Here is a 23,158-nt window from a genome sequence, read left to right on the forward strand (position 1 = left end):
TAAACCGCCTCGGCTGAATGAGTCAGTGGTTATCGGAAGCGTGCCACAGAAGATAATGACAGACCCGTCTACGGTACCGTGGAATTATCAACAAACATTGGTTACGTACAAAGGAAAAGAAATCACGGGGGAACTTCCAGAAAATACTTCTGCTGGAAAATATTCAGACATTCAAGAAGTGAACAATGCCACACGGAAGCGCTTCCCACCCAAGAAGCCTGTAAGCGCTGAAGAAGCAGAGGCTTTCTTCTAGAAGATGAATATGCCTGACTATGAAGTGGTGGATCAGTTGCGCAAATACCCTGAACAAGTGTCTATGCTATCTTTGCTAATGAGGTCCGCCGAACATCAGAAGATCCTGCTCAAAACCTTGAATGAAACGTATGTGCCGGCTGAGACTTCAGTTGAACAACTTGAAAGAATGACGGAAAGGTTCTTTGCGGTTAATCAAGTTTCTTATAGCAAGAACGATTTGCCTCCGGAGGAAGCAGCTCACAACAAGGCTTTACATCTGACAGTCAAGTATGAAGACTATTACGTCAAGCGAGTAATGTTGGATGGGGGTTCAGGTGTTGACATTTGTCCGCTCTCCACGCTGCAAAGAATGGAAATTGGGACCGGAAGGATTCGCCCCAATAATGTCTGTGTAAGAGCTTTTGATGGCATCAAGAGGGACACCCTCGGAGAAATAGACTTGATATTGACTATTGGGCCGGTGGAGTTCGAAGTAACTTTCCAGGTACTGGATATGGACACATCTTACAACTTTCTCCTCGGAAGACCTTGGATTCATGCTGCAGGGGCTGTACCCTCCACTCTCCACCAAATGGTGAAGTTTGAATATGAAGATCGGGAAATTGTGGTCCACGGAGAAGACGAACAGTCTATTTATCGAGACCCATCCATCCCATATCTTGAAGCAAGAGAAGGGAGTGAGCACACAGTTTATCAGGCTTTTGAAGTTGTGCTGGCGGAGCAGTATGAAGAAGGGAGCCCTTGCCCCCAACCTTTCTTGTCCAACGCTTCAATCATGGTTGCTAAAGAAATGATCCGACGGGGATTCAAACCGGGAGAAGGACTTGGAAAATCGTTGCAAGGAATAACTGAACCTATCACCTTGCCTTCCACTAAGAAACTCTTTGGGATAGGCTTCCACCCTACTCCAAAAGATGAAGATTGGGCAAAGAAGAGAAAAAATGAGGGATGGAAGTTGCCTCAACCATTGCCACATTTGTACGAAACTTTCGTCGGACCAAAGTACACTGAAGAAGAAGATGATGAGGCCTTTACGGCCGAATAGATTGAGGGAATATATGGGGTGATGAGAGAAATGCTTTATGAAACCCACATGGTTCAGCTGGGAGAAGGCACAAGCACCGCTGAGGTGCTATACATGGGGCCAAATGCTAAGCTTCAAAATTGGGAGGCTACACCGTTCCCAGTCAGGCAGGAGTCTAGGTAGACTTGTCCTGCCACCTTTCCTGTATCACAAGTTATCCTAGGGTGTAACTCGGATGTTTTTCTTTAGTTTCCTGTTTTAATTTCCTGAAATATAAACCCTATTATCTTCCCAATTCCAAGGAATAAAATCAGTATTTCATCATTTTTTCTTTATTCTTTCTGATTTTTGCTATTTTTCTTTTATCTTTTCCTTTCAGTTATAATAATGCGGCTTTAAATAATGACATGCTTGCGGACTTCACGCCCAGATCCAAACGAGCTGTCTAATTGTGAAATAATGAACCAAGAGCCGGAATATGACGAAGAAGAGGCTTTTAGGGAAATAAATCGAGAATTGGAACACTTTGAGAATAAACCTAAGCCGAATTTGAATGACACCGAACCGGTTAATTTGGGAACTCCTGAAGAAATCCGAGAAACCAAAATAAGCATTCACACAGATGAGAAAACGCGAGATGCAATAATTCAACTCCTCTTTGAATTTAAAGATGTGTTTGCTTGGTCATACGATGACATGCCAGGATTAGGTGTTGATCTAGTGGTGCATAAATTGCCAATTTACCCTGATTGTCCTCCAGTTCAACAGAAGCAGAGGAAGTTCAAGACTGATATCAGTGATAAGATCAAAGAAGAAATCACAAAGCAGTTGAAAATAGGAGTAATTCGGGTAGTCCAGTATACTACGTGGTTGGCTAATGTAGTTCCTGTACCGAAGAAAGATGGGAAAACTTGGGTGTGTGTGGATTATCGAGATTTGAATAGGGCAAGCCCCAAAGACAATTTCCCGTTGCCCAACATCCACATCCTTGTTGATAACTGTGCCAAACATGAGATATAGTCTTTCGTAGATTGTTACGCTGGATATCATCAGGTGTTGATGGATGAAGAAGATGCCGAGAAAACCGCCTTCACTACACCTTGGGGTACTTACTGTTATCGGGTTATGTCGTTCGGTTTAAAGAATGCCGGGGCAACTTACATGAGAGCCATGACTACCATTTTTCATGATATGATGCATCAAGAGATAGAAGTGTATGTAGACGACGTGATAGTCAAGTCCAGGACTCAGGACGATCATGTTCGAGACTTGAGAAATTTTTTTGAGAGGCTGAGAAAGTACGACCTGAAGCTGAATCCGGCTAAGTGTGCCTTCGAAGTCCCATCGGGCAAGCTTCTAGGTTTCATAGTAAGCCGGAGAGGTATCGAGTTAGATCCAACAAAGATAAAGTCTATCCGAGATCTACCTCCTCCAAGAACGAAGAAAGACGTGATGAGTCTATTGGGCAGGTTAAACTATATCAGTCGATTCATTGCCCAACTGACTAGCACATGTGAGCCCATATTCAAGCTATTGAGGAAGGATGCAACAATCAAATGGACGACTGAGTGTCAAGAGGCTTTTGACAAGATCAAAGAATATCTTTCAAATCCTCCAGTTTTGGTCCCGCCAGAGCCAGAGAGACCCCTGTTCTTGTATCTGACGGTCTTGGAAAATTCTTTCGGTTGTGTCCTTGGACAACATGACATAACTGGAAAGAAAGAGCAGGCGATCTATTACTTAAGCAAGAAGTTCATCGGTTATGAGGTCAAGTACACTTTGTTGGAAAGAACGTGTTGTGCTTTGACGTGGGTCGCTCAAAAATTGAGACATTATCTCCAAGCTCATACTACTTACCTCATAACCAGGTTGGATCCTTTGAAGTACATATTCCAGAAACCGATACCTACTGGGAGATTAGTAAAGTGGCAAATCTTGCTTACTGAATTCAACATAGTCTATGTCACTCGCATGGCAATGAAAGCCCAGGCGTTAGCAGATCATTTGACTGAGAACCCGATCGATGATGAGTACCAACCTTTGAGAACTTACTTCCCAGATGAAGAAGTAAATTTAGTTGAGGCAATATCTGAAGACACCCATGCTTGGAAAATGTTCTTTGATGGGGCGGTAAACGCAAAAGGTGTTGGGATTGGGGCAATTTTGATCTCACCCACTGGTCAGCACTATCCAGCCACAGCTCGGCTTTGTTTCTTCTGAACAAACAACACCGCCGAGTATGAAGCTTGCATTATGGGTATAAACATGGCAATAGACCAAAATGTCGAAGAGTTGTTGATTATGGGAGACTCAGATTTGATTATCCGGCAAGCCCAAGGGGAATGGGAAACTCGAGATGTTAAGCTTATCCCTAACAAGAAGCATGTGGAAGACCTCAGATTCAAGTCAATAGAGTTCAGGTATATTCCTCGTTGTCACAACGAATTAGCCGACGCACTTGCTATTTTGGCCTTAATGTTGCCATATCCAGGCAATGCCCACATCGATCCCTTGGAAATCCAAATCAAGGAAAGACACGGTTACTCTAATGTAATCGAGGCGGGACCGAGTACCCATCCATGGTACCATGATGTTACCCCGGACATGTTACTGGAGATCAAAAGAGAACTATTAGGCGGCATGCGAGTGGATTCTTTTTGAGCGGCGAGGTATTGTATAAAAGAACCCCGGATCTCAATTTGTTAAGATGTGTTGACGCCGAAGAAGCAGGAAGAATCATGCATGAAGTACACGCAGGAGTGTGTGGACCCCACATGAACGGGTATGTTTTAGCAAAGAAAATCCTTCGAGCAGGTTATTACTGGATGACCATAGAAAAGGACTGTTTTAGTTTCGTTCGAAAGTATCATCAGTGTCAGGTGCACAGTGATTTGATTCTTGCACCTCCCACAGAACTGCATCCCATGTCTGCACCTTGGCCATTTGTTGCTTGGGGCATGGACGTCATTGGGCCAATCGAGCCAAAAGCCTCAAATGGATACAAATTCATATTGGTCTCTATTGATTACTTCACAAAATGGGTCGAAGATGTCACTCTCAAATCGGTCACTAAGAAAGCCGTGGTGGATTTTGTACATTCAAATCTTATTTGTCGTATCGGTATTCCTGCAACTATCATCACAGATAACGCAGCAAACCTGAATAGTCACTTGATGGAGGATGATGGCGAACAGTTCAAAATAACGCATAGGAACTCCACTCTTTATCGGCCCAAAGCCAATGGCGCTGTTGAAGCAGCAAACAAAAACATCAAGAAGATTTTGAGGAAGACAATCCAAAGTTCCAGACAATGGCATGAACAGTTACCTTTTGCCTTGCTGGGATATCGCACTACAGTACGCACATCAGTAGGGGCAACCCCATACTTGTTGGTTTATGGGACCGAGGTTGTGATACCGAGAGAGGTAGAAATCCCTTCGCTCCGAACCATTGTTGAAGCAGAGATTGAAGATAACGAATGGGTTAAGACTCGATTGGAGCAGTTGACCTTAATTGACGAAAAGCGAATGGCTGCGGTCTGTCACGGGCAGTTGTACCAACAAAGAATGGCCCGTGCTTACAACAAGAAAGTGCGACCTAGGAATTTTGAAGTAGGTCAACTAGTGTTAAGGTGCATTCTTCCACATCACCAGGAAGCGAAAGGAAAATTTGCTCCTAATTGGAAAGGTCCGTACATCATCAGGAAGATATTGCCAAGAGGAGCGTTGTATCTGGGCGATATTGAAGGAAATGATCCTGAAACAGCTGTGAACGCGGATGCAGTCAAAAGGTACTATGTCTGAGTCTACTTCGGTGATGTGTTGGCACATTTGAGATGATGAAGGCTTTTATTCCCACTACCCAAACACTATCAACTCTTTCTATAAACACTTTGAGCCGGTTACATTTCTTTGGCTACCCTCTTTGGAATCCAAAAGCACCGAAAAAAAAGATAAAAAAGTGATTAGCCTGAACTACGTCTGACTTGATTCCTAAAGGATACGTAGGCAGCCTCTCTCTGGGGTTCAGTCACACCAAAACAAAAATCCAATTTTCCCTGAAGTTGAAACTGGGGCAGATGTTATAATGGTTCAACCGCGGGCACACCAAATGGTTCCGAAGTTGTAATTTCATCCACAATTCTTTTTACCAAAAAAAAGCCAAGTACAAGTCCTTCGGATCAATTGCCAAAGGCGTGGGAAACCAAGAAATATCATGGTTGGAAGCCGATGCATTCTAAAATTGAGAGAAATAAAATGAGAGAGTCTTGTCGGTGAAAACCTTCGGGCACCATGAGGCGATAAGAGTAGAGAAACCAAGAATGAGAGAGTCCGTTTAGTTAAAACCCACAAAAAGTACTATCGGGCGATGGTGAGAAGAGAAATGAGAGAGGTTGAATAGCGAAAACCCGCAAAGGGTGCTGTCGACTGAAAAGATGATTTCACCATAGAAAGTTCTGGCAAGGTTCCCTGGTTGGGAAACATAGATCCATTTTGGTTCATGAGGAAATGCAAGTTCGTGAGGATCCAGGCATCCAGTCCAAAAAGCATGTCATGTCAGTTTGAAGCCAGCATGCACCTTAGATAAGTTCTTCTTTTTCCCCGAAAGGGACGCTTCTCTTTTAAATTCGTTTTTCCGCTCTTTGTTTACCTTTCCTTGAATCCCTTTCGGCTTAACCCAAAATTCCAAAATGTGTTAGAAAGAAAAGGTTTCAGGACCGGTTTCACAGAGCTCCGTTTGGTAAGAGGTGAAGAAAATACCCAGCCTCAGCGGTGCGTCAGTCCAATCCCGACTGATCATGATGTTTGATTACCTCCAAAGTAAAGGCAAAGGTCTGGGAAGCGGAATGTGAACCAAAGCCTTACACGGGCGAGTCATCATGAAATCCTGAAATCTGAGTCTTATCAGTTTGAAAGGGGGTCGCCTTTGAAGCCAATCAATGGCGAAGTTTCTCAACAGAAATGAGGCCGGGACCAAGCAATTGGAATGATCAAGGCCACCTAACCAACCACCGTTTTCAAACTGACAATTGTTCTTTGTTTGGAAAATTGAAACAGGTGCAATCCAAAGCAACCGTGCAAGAAGCAGGTGCAACCAAAAGGGAAAAGAAATGCACAAGTGCAAGAAACAGCTTTGCAGCAAGGAATCAACCCAAAAGGGAAGTTTCCTCCAAATTCTTTCCTGCATTTCTACTGAACAAAAAATAATTAAAAAAAAGAAAAGAGAAATAAGAAGAAAATTCCAAAAAAGGGGTTAGTTTAGAATCCCCAATATCAACCTATTTTTCGCCAACATTAGGGATCCAATCCCTGAGTTGAGATTTTAGACATAGGGCTTCCATTCCCTAGTCACCTTTGCCAACATTAGGACTCCAATCCCTGAGTTGAGATTTTAGACATAGGGACTCCATTCCCTAGTCACCTTTGCCGACATTAGGGCTCCAATCCCTAAGTTGAGATTTTAGACATGGGGCCTCCATTCCCTAGTCGCCTTTTGCCAACATTAGGGATCCAATCCCTGAGTTGAGATTTTAGACATAGGGCCTCCATTCCCTAGTCACCTTTGCCAACATTAGGGCTCCAATCCCTGAGTTGAGATTTTAGACATAGGGCCTCCATTCCCTAGTCACCTTTGCCAACATTAGGGCTCCAATCCCTGAGTTGAGATTTTAGACATAGGGCCTCCATTCCCTAGTCACCTTTGCCAACATTAGGGCTCCAATCCCTGAGTTGAGATTTTAGACATAGGGCCTCCATTCCCTAGTCACCTTTGCCAACATTAGGGCTCCAATCCCTAAGTTGAGATTTTAGACATAGGGCCTCCATTCCCTAGTCACCTTTGCCAACATTAGGGCTCCAATCCCTGAGTTGAGAAATTTTCCTTTAGCCGACATTAGGGCTCCAATCCCTGAGTTGAGCGATTTTTCTTTAGCCGACATTAGGGCTCCAATCCCTGAGTTGAGCAAGTTTCCTTTAGGCGACATTAGGGCTCCAATCCCTCAATTGAGCAAGTTTCTTTTAGCCGACATTAAGGCTCCAATCCCTGAGTTGAGTGATTTTCTTTTAGCCGACATTAGGGCCCCAATCCCTGAGTTGAGCAAGTTTCCTTTAGCCGACATTAGGGCTCCAATCCCTGAGTTGAACAATTTTCCTTTAGCCGACATTAGGGCTCCAATCCCTGAGTTGAGCAATTTTTCTTTAGCCGACATTAGGGCTCCAATCCCCGAATTGCGTCTTTTAGACTTGAGGTTTCCAATCCCCTCATCAATTATGTAGATTTTTATGGTAATTAACTCACGAAATTTTCCTAGTGAAACTGGGCCAGAAAAATTTCGTTCATTTGTTTGTTTTGTTGTCTGAGCAGGTTTGACCTCGAAGCACAGGGATCGAGATGGCCTATGGGTTGAGTCTCAATCCAGAATAAAGAAAGGAAGGAAAGAACAAAAGAAGATGAGCCCAAATACTGGAGCAAACAAAGTGCAGATCGCTCAAAATCTGATTGAAGTCACGAGCTCCGCCAATCCCGCTTCACTCAATGCTGCAGAAATAAACAAGCACCTACAACTTGCAAGCATCAAGATTCAGATCGAAGTCTACAAGCAGAATCAGCTAAGACTCAAGATCAAGTTGCGAAAGAATTATAGATAGGAATCTTGTAACTAGTAGTTGATAGGCATAGCTAGCTTAGCTTTGATTTTTCTTTTTAATGTAATAAGGAGGTCAGTGAGCAGTAGCAGCAGCAGCAACAACAGTAACAGTAAAATTGCAGTCCCACGGTAGTCCCAGCTACCAAAACTTCCCGAACTACATTGACCTGATTCCTGTTCAACCCAGGATATGTAGGAAACCTCTGAAGCAAAGGTTCGGTCAAATCTTTCAAAAAAAAAAATGCTTCACACGGAGTATTCCAACGGGCAAAAATCGCTCGTATCCGCTCACTTTATCTTTGCACGAAAACCCTGCGTGTTTCCGGACAAAGAGGGGCAGCTGTGAGCACGTGATTTTTGCCCTATATGGGAATTACTCCCAAAAATCCAAAATAAAACAATTTTCCTTTGTGTGCGATTTTTGTTTCGTGGCATTTTTGGATAATTATTTGTATTTTTGTCTGTGCATGTTTATTTGTTTAAATTAATAAAATATAAAAAATATGTCGCGTTTGCATTTAATATTTAATTAAATTTGTTTTACAAAATGAAAAAATCATAAAAAATAATGTACGTTGGATTTTTAGCATTTAACGTCCAAATTGTGTGATTTTATCGTTAATTGCTATTTAAATGTGCGATAATTGTTATTAGGAGTTAATTAGTATTATGAGATAATTTTGGGTTTTTATAGTTTAATCTTAGCATTTTTAGCTTTATTATTTAGGAAATTGAATAAATAGAAAAGAACAAAAATAGAAGAAAATCGAATTGGGCCTTTTCTTCAATTTTAAACCACAGGCCCAAAGATACCCAACCTTCCCCTACGACCCGGTCCATTTCAACCCGGGTCGACCCAGTCCATAACCCCAAAGACCCAACCCCCCTTTCTTTTTCATTTTTCATTCTTTCTAACCCTAAACCTAACAAACCACCCGCCCCCTCTCTTCATCCTCTCCAAAACTCAAACAACCCCTCCCATGGCTGCTTCCCCACGACCTCCCCCTCCTCATTTTCCCCACAACACAGCCACCCTCGTCATCGACACACACACGCACACACACAACCATGGTCGTCGACACAAGCAGCCACCTACTGCTTCATCTTCGCCTCATCGCCATGGCTACCACTGCTTGCTCGACGACCATGGCAACCACTGCTTCGAGCTCTAGCCACATCACCTCAAACAGCCCCAGCACCACCCCTTCATCGAGCTTCGTCTTCGTCGTCGAGCTCCATCGAGCTTCGTCTTCGTCGTCGAGCTCGAGCTCCCATGGCTTCCTTCTTCGTCGACCAGTGGCGACCACCAACAGCTCACAGCTTTCGCAGTTGTCCTTCACCTCCATCCATGAATGATCACAGCTCGATCGTCATGTCCAAACGAGCATCACCGCCTCCATCGCCCGCCACCAGTTGGGCAGCGTTGTTGCTGCTACTTCGTTCTTCTTCTTGTCAAACAAACGAACCAGCCCCCACTGCTTTATCTCCCCGTCGTCAACCTCCAAACGACCAACCAGTGACCCCCATTGTTCTGCTTCTAACTCCAGTCAACTAGCGCGTCAAGGTTCCGTTCGAATCCGGGCTTCAAACTAGTAGGTTTCCATTCTCTTGTCTCTTAGTTTTCGTTCAGCGAATTCATCTCTCGTTCATTTTCTTCTTGTGTTTGTGTTCCAATGGTTTGGTTTGAATTTGAACCTAGACCTTTGTTTGTATTAGAGATAATTTTTGTTCATTTTTTTTTTGAAGTTTGTTAGTTGTTCGTCAAGTGATTTAATGTCGAGTGTTCATTTTAGTTTGAATCATTTCATCCTTGTTATGATGTTGATAGATTTAATTTGAAGTTCAATTGATTTTTTGAGTTTAGTGATTTGAATCTACTTGTTTGTTATTGTTGTTGAATCTGAAAGTAGGTTTGTTTTTAAAAGAAAAAAGAAAATAAAAATATTGTCCAGTCAAAATAATTCCAGTTGTTTCTTTGCTGTTCATCATTTAGTTTGAATTTGTTTAGGAATTGGTTATAGCTGTTGTATTTTGGTTAGAATTGATTAGGCGAATTGGTTATAGCTGATGGGGGTAGAATGGTAAATTACAGTATTTTCAGGGGTAAAATGGTAATTTCAGTAAGTTCGGAGGGGTATTTTTGGAATTGAAAATTTGAACAATTATTTAATCTGAGTGCTCCGTCCACTAGGCATTAATAATATTACAATAGTACATGGTGGGGGACAAGACATAATGGAGTGGGAATAATGCATTTGTTTAATATAGTGGGGGACAAGACATAATGGAGTGGGAATAATGCATTTGTTTAATATAGTGAGAGACAAAATATAATGGAGTGAGAATAATGTATTTGTTTAATATAGTGGGGGACAAAACATGTAGGCATGGGGAAACAAGGGAATTAAATAAGAAAAATATTAAGTAGTGGGGGCAAGACATGCAATTATGGGAATATTTCGGGTTAGTGGTTCAAGATAAGAGTCTTGGTTATAAATAGAGTCATTTTTACACAGTATAGGAGAGGATAGAGGAGAAAGTTGAGAGAGTTGACTGAATTTTGAGAAATCAGAATTTGAGAGCAAAAAGAGAAAAACAAGCTGAACTTTTACTTGAATAATTTCAGGCTGCTTTTCCTTGAGTGTTATTCAAAAATCAGTAAACTACTGCGTCTTGTATCTGTCTCTCTTCTGCTTTGACTGCGATTGCATTATGGTATTGCTGGTTTTCAATCTGTTACTGGGTTATTCTACTGGTCGTTACTGGTTTTGCTGTTGCTGAACCTGTTGTTGCTGTGTATTTACGCTACTGCTGCTTCTACTGATCTTCCTCTTCTTTTACTTCCAATACCAGGTACATGGCCGTAACCTTATCGATATTGTAAGCTGAAATGTGAAAGCATGAATACATATGAAGAATGGAACTTTGAAGTTTTAATTTAGCTTTTTTTTCCTTTGTCTCTTTTACTGATTGTGTTTAGGTTATCTCATGTATTATTATTCTGTAAATTTCGGTTGCTTTGCATAACTAGGCATCTTGTAGTGATGTATTAAATAATACTCTGTTTTAGTTTGGTTATTAGGTAGTATATGTTTAAGCATGCTCATTACTGTCAAACTGTTTAACAATTGGAGTAAGAGGAAAATAACATAAGTTGGTCTTTAGTGAATCGGCTCGGTAAAACTGGTTAGTTCACTAGCTTGAAGGTTTTAATATTTTCAACAGTTGGTTAATCGTGAACATGTAGCTAAATTTTGTTAAAGCATGAATTTAAATTAATTTCGTGAATTAGGCATTATGGCATGATTTGAGTTCAAACAAGACGAGTTAACGCTTGAATTTAATAGACTTTCGAATATGCATTAGTAATTAAGATTGATTCTAGTTTCAAATAGTCGTAAATAATTAATTCCAACGGTTCAAGTCATCTAACAATGCGAGTTTAATCTAGTTATAGGATAATTAGTTTCTTTTGAACATATTATTTGTCGATTCCGTAGTTTATTTATAATTTCAATTTTAGTAATATTCCTTTCCGTTAACATTTGTCTTAATCTAGCATTTAATATGTTACGCCCTTTTTTTAAGCATGTAACTAATTAAGATTTTTTCTCTTTTATTTTAGAAACGAATTTAATAGAAATGTAGTCACTTTAGGATATCCTTAAAATAAATAAGGCGAGCCTCGCCAAACAAAGACGCACAAACTGCGGGGCCCTCAATAGATGTTAATAATTACTTAGATTTCGGGAGTGGCCATTTAGCGAACTTCACGGCTTTCCCCAAAGATAATAACGCGTTAGACTCTTTAGACGCGATTTTGATTAAATTACATGCTTAAATTCGGGTGCGCATTTATGTGACCCAAATCCAAATCACAACGGAGTCGGAATGTATTAACAACCACGGGTGCATTGATTGTGACGTGGTTCGAGATGCATTTTCACGACATTGCAATTATATTAAAAAATAATAATAAAATCGGTTTAAACTTAATAAAAGCACACAAGTCATAACATGTATAAAAATCAGATATTTAGCCATTACAACAATTTAAGCGACCGTGCTAGAACCACGGGATTCGGGGGTGGCTAACACCTTCCCTCGGGTCAACAGAATTCCTTACTTAGAATTTCTGGTTCGCAGACTTCATTTGGAAAGTCGAATATTTTCCTCGAATTGGGATTCAAGATAAACCGGTGACTTGGGATACCAAAAGCCAAACCTTTCCCAAGTGGCGACTCTGAATTAAATAAATAATCCCATTTCGAATATTGTCACTTAAATTGGAAAAACTCCCTCACGCATTTATCCTTCGGGGTAGGCGCGCAAAAAGGAGGTGTGATAATCACATTCTCCACTTCTAAAACATAGAAAAATACCTGGGCTGGTGAAAAGGTGTGGATATCTACTTCGCATGTCCGACTTGGACTCCTAAGTGGTTGCCTCGACGGGCTGACCTCTCCACTGCACTCGAATTGAAGGATAACTCTTTGATCTCAATTGAGGAACCTGCCGGGCTAGAATAGTCACCGGCTCCTTCTCATAAGTCAAATCCTTGTCCAGCTGGACAGAGCTGAAATCTAGCACATGAGACGGATCACCGTGGTTTTTCCAAAGCATGGACATATGGAATACCGGATGAACTACTGACAAATTAGGTGGAAATACGAGCTTGTAAGCCACCTCACCCACTCTCTGAAAAATCTCAAAAGGTCCGATATACCTAGGGTTCAACTTGCCCTTCTTTCCAAACCTCATTAGACTCTTCATGGGTAATACCTGAAGCAACACTAGCTCTCCGACCTTGAATGCAACTTCACGAACTTTACGGTCGGCATAACTCTTCTGCCTTGACTGAGCTATGCGAAGCCTATCATGAATAATCTTAACCTTATCCAAGGCATCCTGTACCAAATTTGTACCCAATAACCGAACTTCCCATGGCTCAAACCATCCAACTGGCTATCAACATCGCCTACCGTATAATGCCTCATAGGGGGCCATCTGAATGCTCGACTGGTACCTATTGTCACACCTCCTTTTTCCGCCCCCGTGAGGGGTGAAAGAGTTTTTCCAATTAAAGGACAATCGAAACGGGATTTGTTTATTTATTTCAGAGTCGCCACTTGGCAGATTTAGGGTGTCCCAAGTCACCAATTTAATCCCGAATTGAGGAAAAGAATGACTCTGTATTACAGTCCGCGAACCATAAATCCGGATAAGGAATTCTGTTAACCCAGGAGAAGGTGTTAGGCATTCCCGAGTTCCGTGGTTCTAGCACGGTCGCTGAACTATCATATTCGGCTTTTTTATATGATTTTACACAATTATGAGCTCATGCACAAGTTTTAACTTTTAACCGCTTTTGTCATTATTATTATTATTTTACAGGGAATTGCGACGTTGTGAAAATGTATCTCGAACCGCGTCACAATCAATGTACCCGTGGTCGTCGACACACTTTGACTCCGTTGAGATTTGGATTTGGGTCACATAAATGTGCACCCGAGTTTAAGAAAATTAAATTATTAAAGGCGCGCCTAAAACGACTAGCGTATCATTTACTTTGGGTAGGGCCGTGAAATTTTGCTAAACGGTCCATCCCGAAGTTTAAGCAATTTTAAAGCAAATATTTACGGAGGGCCCCGCAATTTTTGTATTTTTTATTCGGCGAGGCTCATCTCATTCTTATTTTTTAAAAGGAATTTGCAACGTCATGGACACGCATCTCGAACCACGTCACAATCAATGTACCCGTGATTAGAGACACATTTCGACTCCGCTGAGATTTGGATTTGGGTCACATAAATGTGCCCGAGTTTAAGAAAGTAAGATTAATTAAGACGCGTCCTAAAGAAACTAGCGTGTTTTTATTTTGGGTAAGGCCGTGGAGTTCGCTAAGCGGCCTATCCCGAGTTCTAAGTAATTAACACATACATTTTTGTGAGGGCCCCGCAATCTGTGCGTTTTATTTGGCGAGACTCGTCTTATTTTTATTTAAAAGGATAAACCTATAGTGACTACATTTCTTCTATTAAGTTCGTCTCTAAAATAAAAGAAAATCTCCCGATTAATTACATGCTAAAAAAAGACGTAACTTATTAGTTATTAGTTTACGACTAATGCGAATGGAAAATTGCAATCGAGTTTGTACAAAGAAAGATTGCTTTCGTTCTATATTCTATTATTTAATAATACTAGAACATGAGATTGACAAACCATAATATCACAACAAATTAACTATTCTTTGATTAATTTAAACTAACATTATTAGATGAAGAAGTTATACATATGTAACCCCATTACTCATTAATCAGTCAACTACATTTTTATACAAAGAAAGGAAAATTCTATTCAAGCACAAATCTAAACAGGAGGCATTCAACAGGAACAAAGCCTGGTTAATACTTCATTTCGCTTCAAACCGAGAGTGTACAAATGTGTACCTGGAAATGGCAGTATAAGAAGAAAAGAAGGAGGAGTCAGCAGCAATAATAACACAGCAACACAACAGCAACCCAACAGCAGCAATTCGAACCAGATTCAAGGCCCAGAAAACTTTGAAGAAAACCAAACAACTCAATAGAACAAACCCAAAAGTATGTAAACAAACTAAACAGCAACAACCCACGCGTGTATTAAACCCGAAACTAAACTCGTTTTCACTTCGTTTTTGTTTTCTCTTTTTAAACTCTCCAACACTCTCTTAGGATTTTCAGAATGTCTTCCTCTCTCCAAAAATAATCCTTTCTAAAACTATCTTTGTAAAAAAATATCTTCCTGAAATGTTCTCTCCAAAATCCCAAAATATGTTCTCCTTAAAATGTGTCAAATGACTCTATTTATAACAAGACTCTTGTCTTGAACCCCCAACCCGAAATATTCCCCTAATTGCATGCTTTGTTCCTCATTACCCTATGTCTTCTTTATTTTAAACCCTTGTCCCCCATGCCCACATGTTTTGTCCCCCACTACATTAAATAAATATATCAACCCCACCCCATTATATCTTGTCTCCCATGCTTAACTTAAATAATTACATTATTCCCCCCACTACATTATGTCTTGTCTCCCACTATATTAAACAATAATATTATCTCCCCACTAATTTATGTCTTGTCCCCCACAATGTATTATTTTAATATTGTTAATGCCTAGTGGACAGAGCACTCATATTAAATAATTGTTTAAATGTTCAATTCCAAAAATACCCCTCCGACCTTACTGAAATTATCATTTTACTCCTGAACGTACTGCAATTTACCAATCTACCCCCGTCAGCTATAACCAATTCACCTAATCAATCCCAACCAAAATACAGCAAATATAACCAATTTCTAAACAAATTCAAACAACAAATCCCATGAACACAGATTGAACAACATCAAATTAATGGGAATAAGTTAACCATATTGGGAACCAATCCTGGTTAACTTAGACACAAATGAACGAGCAATGAGACAACAATATTAACAACACAAGTAAACTGAAACAACATGAATCACAATTAATGGAAACAAAAATACAAACTGAAATCATATGATGAACAACAAAAAGCAGGAAACCAAACAATACACAAAACGAAACCATTTGAACCAATACAAGAATAAACACTCATGGGAATAGCCACAGTTTAAACCAAACATTTGAACTTCCTAACTTGAAATATGCAACGATACAAAGAAGGAGAAAAATCAGAATAAACCAAACATTTAATTTTACCCGGAATGAGAATTGGACAGAAAATGAACGAAAGCTAACAACAACACAAAAATAGGTCGGAATCCTACCATATTAAAGGGATTGGGTTTGAATGGCAACCTCGACGCGCTGCAACTCGACGACCTCGACTGTGTATGAACTGTTTCGACAACCCTGACCAAAGCTTGAACAAACGAGATGGTTGAGTCTCGTTTTTGGACTGGAGGCGACGGAAAAAGGGTGAAGCAGTAGCGATGGGGTTTGTTTGGAATCAAATGCTCGACGAAGCAGCAGCAACGCAGCAGAAGCGATGCTGGACGGGGCTAAGGCAGTAGCAACGCAGCAGAAGGTTTGTTGGCGGAGCTGGACGTCGACGAAGGTGGAGCTGGAGCAGCAGTCTTGGAGATGTTGCTGCTCGTTGGTTTTCAACGAGAATGGGGTCAGCTGGTCTGTTGAAGACAAAGCAGTAGGTGACGAGGTGGAGAAGAAAACGCAGCAGCAGCCATGGGTGTCGAGCTCAAGCTCGACGACGAAGAAGACGAAGCAGTGGCATCGGGGTCTGTTTGGACGTAGCAGAAGCAACAGTGGTGAAGCAGGGGTGCTGGTTTATATCTGCCATGGATGTCGAGATGGAGCTCGAAGGTGGTCGTTTGGTCGTTCATAGCTTGAGGACGACGATGGAGATGGTGTTGGTTGTTTGTCCGAGCTGGGGTCGTGAGGGAGATGAAGAACGACGTGTGTGTGTGTGTGTGTATGTGTTGAGGGTGAGGCGTGAGGGGGAAAGCAGCCATGGCTTCTGGTGTTGGAGCGGTGTGGTCTTGGAGAAGAAGAAGAGAGGGTGGCGGATGGGATTAGCTTTAGGTTTAGGGTGAAATGAAGATTAGGAGGGGTGTTGGGTATTTGGGTTATGGACTGGGTCGACCCGGTTTGAAATAGACCGGGTCGTAGGGGAAGGTTGGGTATAAGTGTTTTGGGCCTCGGTTCAAAAATTGGAGAAGAGCCCAATTCCGATTTTCTTTATATTTTTGCTCTCTTTTCTTCTTTTATTTTTTCTAAAACTAAATTCTAAAAATTCTTAAATTATCATATAGAACTAAATTAATTTATAAAAGCGCAAATTAACTTCCAATAATAATTAACACACAATTAAGTAATAATTAAGCATAAAATTGTACAATTGTACATTAAATGCTAAAAAATGCGAACGATGCATATTTTTGTAATTTTCATTCTTGTAAAACAAACTTAACTATTCCTAATTGTAGAATTAAATCCTAAATGCAAATGCGACATATTTTTGTATTTTTTTTATTAATTTAACAAATAAACATGCACAGAAAAATACAAATAATTATCCAAAATGTCACAAAAATTCTCAAAATTGCACACAAAGGAAAATCGTTTTATTTTGAATTTTTGGGAGTAATTCTTTCATAGGGCAAAAATCACGTGCTTACACCTGTTGTTGTAGGCAAACTCCGCAAGTGGCAAGAACTAGTCCTAAGAGCCTCCGAAGTCAATAACACAAGCACGGAGCATATCCTCCAATATCTGAATAGTATGCTCGGACTGTCCGTCCGTTTGAGGATGAAATTCTATGCTCAACTCAACCTGCGTGCCAAACTCACGTTTGTACTGCCCTCCATAAATGCAAGGTGAACTACGTAGCTCGATCAGAAATGATAGACACGGGCACACCGTGAAGACAAACAATCTCGCGGATATAAATCTCTGCCAACCGCTCTGAAGACTATGTAACTACCATGGGAATGAAGTGCGCTGACTTGGTCAGCCTATCCACGATGACCCAAACTGCATCGAACTTCCTCTGAGTCTGTGGGAGTCCAACATCGAAATCCATAGTGATACGATCCCACTTCCACTCAGGAATCTCTATCTTCTAAAGCAAACCACCAGGTCTCTGATGCTTGTACTTTACTTGTGAACAATTTAAACACCAAGCTACATATGTAACTATATCCTTCTTCATCCTCCTCCACCAATAATGCTGTTGCAAGTCCTGATACATCTTGGTGGCGCCCGGATGAATAAAATATCGGGAACTGTAGGCCTCCTCTAGAATTAACTCATGAAGTCCATCCACATTAGGCACACAAATACGACCCTGCATCCTCAAAACTCCATCACCTCCAATCGTAACCTGCTTGGCATCACCATTCCTCACTGTGTCCCTAAGGACGAGCAAATGAGAGTCATCATACTGCCGCTCCCTGATATGCTCAAATAATGAAGACCGAGTGACTGTACAAGCTAGAACACGACTGGGCTCAGAAATATCCAAGCTCACGAACTGATTGGCCAAAGCCTGAACATCTAATGCAAGTGGTCTCTCACTGACTGGAATGAACACAAGGCTACCCATACTCACTGACTTTCTACTCAAAGCATCGGCCACCACATTGGCCTTCCCGGGATGATACAAGATGGTGATATCATAGTCTTTCAATAGATCCAACCACCTCCTCTGCCTCAAATTGAGCTCCTTTTTCTTGAACAAACACTGCAAGCTCTGATGATCCGTGAACACCTCACACGACATGCCATAAAGATAGTGCCTCCAAATCTTCAGGTGCCGCGACACATATACAATCACCCTGCCATCCTACATCAATACCACACCAATTCCAATAAGAGATGCGTCACAATATACTCTATAAGATCCTGAACCTATGGGCAACACCAACACTAGCGCCGTAGTCAAAGCAGTTTTGAGCTTCTAAAAGCTTGCCTCACACTCGTCTGACCATCTGAATGGGGCACCCTTCTAGGTCAACCTGGTCAATAGGGATGCTATAGATAAAAACCCCTCCACAAACCAACGGTAATAGCCCGCTAATCCCAAGAAACTCTGAATATCCCTAGATGATGTGGGTCTAAGCCAGTTCTGAACTGCCTCAATCTTCTTAGAATCCACCTGAATACCCTCTGCAGATACAACGTGCCCCAAGAAAGCGACTGAGCTCAACCAAAACTCACATTTTGAAAACTTAGCATATAATTGGTTGTCTCTCTAAGTCTGAAGTACGATCCGAAGATGTAGCTCGTGCTCCTCTCGACTGTGGGAGTAGATCAAGATATCATCAATAAACACAATCATAAAGGAATCCAGATAACGCTTGAACACCCGGTTCATCAAATCCATGAATGCGGCTGGGCCATTTGTCAGCCCAAATGGCATCACTAGAAACTCATAATGTCCATACAGAGTCCGAAAAGTTGTCTTAGGGACATTGGGTACCCTAATCCTCAATTGATGGTAGCCAGACCTCAAATCGATCTTTGAAAACACCTTGGCACCCTGAAGCTGATAAAATAAGTCATCAATCCTCGATAATCGGTACTTCTTCTTGATAGTGACTTTGTTCAATTGCTGGTAATCTATGCACATCCTCATCGATCCATCCTTCTTCTTCACAAACAATACAGGCGCACCCCAGGGCGAGACACTAGGTCTGATGAAGCCCTTATCAATCAAATCTTGCAACTGCTCCTTCAATTCTTTCAACTCTGGCGAGGCCATACGGTATGGTGGAATAGAAATGGTCTGAGTGCCTGGAGCCAAATCAATATCCCTATCGGGTGGCATCCCCAGCAGGTCTGCAAGAAACATCTCTAGAAACTCACGAACAACTGGCACCGAATCCATATAATGAACGTCCGCACTAGAATCACAGACATAAACCAAATAAACTAGACACCCCTTCTCGACCATATGTGAAACCTTCATATAAGAGATAACTCTGCTGGTAAAATGTCCAAGAGTCCCTCTCTACTCTAATCGAGGCAACCCCGACAAAGATAAGGTCACCGTCTTGGTATGACAATCCAATATAGCATGATAAGGTGACAACCAATCCATACCCAAAATGACATCAAAATCAATCATATCGAGAAGTAAAAGATCTACACTAGTTTCAAGACCTCCAATGATAACCACACACGAATGATAGACACAATCTACAATAATAGAATCTCCCACAGGTGTGGACACATACACAGGAGCACTTAAAGAATCATGAGGCTTAACCAAATATGAAGCAAAATAGGACAACACGTATGAATAAGTAGAACCCAGATCAAATAGAACTAAGGCATCTCTACTGCAAACTAAAATCGTACCTATGATAACCACGTCGTATGACTCAGCCTCAGGCCTGGCTGGAAAAGCATAGCATCGGGGCTTGGCCCCACCACTCTAAACTACATTTCTAGGACAGCCTCTACCTCTAGCGGCCTGACCTCAACCTCTAACAACCTGACCTCCACCTCTTGCAGTATGACATCTACCTCTGGCTCCCTGACCCCCAGCTCTAGATGGCTGAGCGGGAGGTGATGCAACCGGTGCCGAAATCATGGCACGAGAACTCTACTGTGATAATCCGCCTAATAATCTTGGAGAAGTCCTCCTGATATGCCTAAAACCACCACACTCATAACATCCATCCTGGTGATGTGGCTGCTAAAACTAAGTCTGGCCCAAACGGGTCGGATGACCATGTTAGTAACTCTGAATAGGAGTTGCACCGATAGGAGTTGGCAGTGCACTGTAGGCTAGCTGCCCAGAATGAGGCATATAAGGACCACGACTCCCTGAAACACAGTGGGATGCCTAAAGCGCTAACTGATATGGTTTGAGAAGATGACCCCTACCAAAAGTACCCCTACCTCCAGATGAGCCACCACTAAAACCACCAAAATAACGAGGCCTCTTATCTGACCCCTGCCCTCTCTCTTGTGAAAAAACATCCTCGATCCACCTGACGACATTGGCAACAGTCTGAAAAGAAATCTCACTCCCCGTCTCCTTGGCCATCTGCAACTTGATAGGATGAGCTATCCCTCAATAAACCTCCTCACCCTATCTCTCTCAATAGGAAGCAAAAGAAAATCATGACGGGCTTAATCCATAAAGGGGGTCTCATACTGGGTGACGATCATACTGCCCTGTTGGAGGCTCAAACTGCCTGCGGTAGCTCTCACTCTAAGTGATAGAAAGGAACTTCTCAAGAAATAGCTGAGAGAAATGGTCCCAAGTAAGAGCAGGTGACCCAGCTAGTCTAGTCAACACATAATCCCTCCACCATTTCTTGGCGGAACCCGACAACTGAAATGCAGCAAAATGACCCCATTGGTCTCCACTATACCCATGTTCCATAGCACCTCATGACAACTGCCAATATAATCCTGGGGGTCCTCTAAAGATGCACCATTGAAGTGAACTGGAAAGAGCTTAGTAAACCTGTCCAATCTCTATAAAGCCTTAGAAGACATAGTTGATTCATCACCGGCCTGTGCTGCAACACCCGGCTAAATTACCCCAATTGGCTGGGCTACTGGAGTCTGAAATTAGGGAGCCATATACTCTGGAGTGTGAGTAGCGGGAGTCTGTGCTCCTCCCCCAGCCTGAGAGATGGTTGGTGCCACAGGAAATGTACCGGCCTGAGCCACACTCTCCATAAGGCCCACCAAACAGACCAAAGCATCCTGAAACACTAGGGTGGTGATGAACCCCTCCGGGACCTGAGCTGGTGCGATAGGCATAGCCTTGGCTGGAACCTCCTCATCAAACTCCACATGAGGCTCCACTGTTGGTACTGCTGATCGAGCTCTGGGCTGAGCCCTGCCCCTGCGTCGGCCACTAGCACGACCTTGGGCTTGACCTCTTCCCCTTGTAGGAGCTGTCACTGGTGACTCTAGCTGCTGCTCAGCTAAAGATGCGGTAAGCGTACTCGCCATCTGCAAGAGAACAGAATAGAAGGGCCCAATCAACAATGATAGAAAAAATTGCACGACAGAGAATAATAGAAGTGAAACTGTTCTTAACTCCATAGCCTCTGGAAGATAAGTACAAACGTCTCCGTACCGATCCTCCAGACTCTATTAAGTTTGCTCATGGCTTGTGAGACCTACGTAACCTAGTGCTATGATACCAACTTGTCACAATCTGAAATTCCCACCGTTAGGACCATGATGGTGCCTAACATTTCACTTACTAGGAAAGCCAACGTTAGAAAATATTGTCCATTTTTAACAATTGAATTGAATAACGAGAAATGCCGAAATAACTTAAATACGAATGTGGAAGCTAAAACTATTAAACACCTACTACAAAATCCCTGAACCCGGTGTCACAAGTGCACGAGCTTCTAGAGTAATACATACAAGGGTCTGAAATAAAAACAAAGTTGTTTGAATGAAAATATATAGCTAAAATACAAAGAGGAAGGGGACTCCAGGAGTTGCGGGCGCTGAACAACCGTACCTCAAGTCTCCGCAATTGTCCAATTTGAGCACGCTAATAACCACCACTAGGACCGACTCCAAAATCTGCACAGTGTGCTGGGTGTAGTATCAGTACAACTGACCCCATGTACTGGTAAGTGCCGAGCTTAACCTCGACGAAGTAGTGATGAGGCTAAGGTGGGTCACCTACACTACAACATGCACGCAGTATATAATAATGACGAAAAATAGGAATACTGAATAGAGTTTAACAGTCAACTGAAAATAATAACCACAGCCTCAAGAATAAATCAGTGTTGTCCAGAATTACCAATCTTTAGCAGTTCCAATACAAATACCAGATAGCCAACATAGCTCAAGAAATGGGAACATATAGATTGTTGCGGCGCGCGAACCCGATCCCACCAGACAACAAAAAATCCTCCCTTATTTCACCGTAACAATATCATTAGTAATAGTTATATATATATATATATATATATATATATATATATATATATATATATATATGTTACGGCGTGCAACCCGATCCCACCATATGTCAATATCAGTATCATAATTCACCCTTATTTCATCATGTCGATTCACCCTTATTCCACCTGTTGTGGTGTGCAACCCGATCCTAACGTATAAAACATATTTACCCTTATGCCACCTTATCAATCCACCCTTATTACACCTGCTGTGGGCTGCAACCCGATCCTACCATATCAGTACCAAATACTCAAAGCACAATCAAATTAATAGGTCAACCACAAAGCCTTTACGGTCAATAAATACCAAAAATAACCAAAAGGAAACTTGTACAGTAAAGAAATCTACACGATTAATACTACACAGCGAGACCAATCCATCAACTAAGTATTAGAAGTGCAAGTACGTCAATTTAAACAAATAGCTGGGAGTCATGAAACTATGGAAGAACTAACATCGTGACGGGAGAAGATATTGAATAACAAGTAGCAATTAAGCATGGAAAGCATATAGATCATATAACAATTGAGATAGGAAATGAAATAATTAAGGAAAGCTGTAAATTAGGGAAAACAGATAATTCAGTAGCGTATAAGCACTCGTCACCTCGCATATACGCCACTCACACGAGAATCATATAACACATAGTTCGAGGGTTCCTAATTCCCTCAAGTCAAGGTTAGACACAACACTTACCTCACTCCAAAGACCACTCAAAGCTCAACCACAGCTTTGTTTTCTAAACAAGCCTTCGAACCAACAATATCTAGCAAATTACAACCAAACGATTC

This window comes from Nicotiana tabacum, chromosome 10 (genome assembly GCF_000715075.1).
Source record: "Nicotiana tabacum cultivar K326 chromosome 10, ASM71507v2, whole genome shotgun sequence".
In the NCBI taxonomy this organism is placed as follows: Eukaryota; Viridiplantae; Streptophyta; class Magnoliopsida; order Solanales; family Solanaceae; genus Nicotiana; species Nicotiana tabacum.